Source organism: Charadrius vociferus, unplaced genomic scaffold (genome assembly GCF_000708025.1).
Source record: "Charadrius vociferus isolate BGI_N301 unplaced genomic scaffold, ASM70802v2 scaffold282, whole genome shotgun sequence".
NCBI classification, from domain to species: Eukaryota; Metazoa; Chordata; class Aves; order Charadriiformes; family Charadriidae; genus Charadrius; species Charadrius vociferus.
In genome coordinates this window covers 8,624,870-8,625,397 of record NW_009647731.1, presented here as the reverse complement: position 1 = coordinate 8,625,397, position 528 = coordinate 8,624,870, and the positions used below count along the sequence as shown (strand labels likewise).

The following is a 528-nucleotide window of genomic DNA, read 5'->3' as shown; positions in this document are numbered from 1 at the left end:
AATTTTTTTTTTTTTTTTTTTTTTTTTTTAATTTTGTGTGTATGTGTGTAACGAAAGAGGCAGGAGCTGGACCCATAACGGGAGAAATCGGCTCACCCTTCGGGGAAGACGCCGCCGGTTGCAAAGGGTTAAACAAGGGGGATTTTATTGATTGTGCGCCATTGGATTTGGTTATTTTCCTTCAGCCGGTTCTTAATCGCCTGGCAGCTGGGAGCCCCTTCCCTGCCCGTATGGAGGGAATCGCCCTCCCTGCCCCAGCCCGGCTCTCCCTGGCAGCCCCATCTCCCCGCGTTGCTCCGGCGTTGGGATTACTCCTTCCTCCCCTCCCGCCCCCCTTCTCCTTTCTCTGGGGTTCATTTCATTTTTCCCCCGTCCCCGCTAACTAGGCGAGCGCCCGGATTTGGGGCGGCGGCAGTGGCTCCCCGCGGCCCCGGGCAGCCCGGCCCCGGCAGCCCGGCGGGCACCGCCGTCTTCCCGGGGGAGACTAAACCTCGCCACCCCTCCCTTCCCCTCTCTGCTGGAAGCACT

At 59.5% G+C, this 528-nt stretch overlaps 1 protein-coding gene across 2 annotated transcripts in view; it reads right to left on the bottom strand.

The window, feature by feature from the left end:
- EMX2 (empty spiracles homeobox 2) overlaps positions 1-528 on the bottom strand; it is a 6,446-nt gene that overhangs the window by 4,548 nt on the left and 1,370 nt on the right. The window lies entirely within an intron of this gene.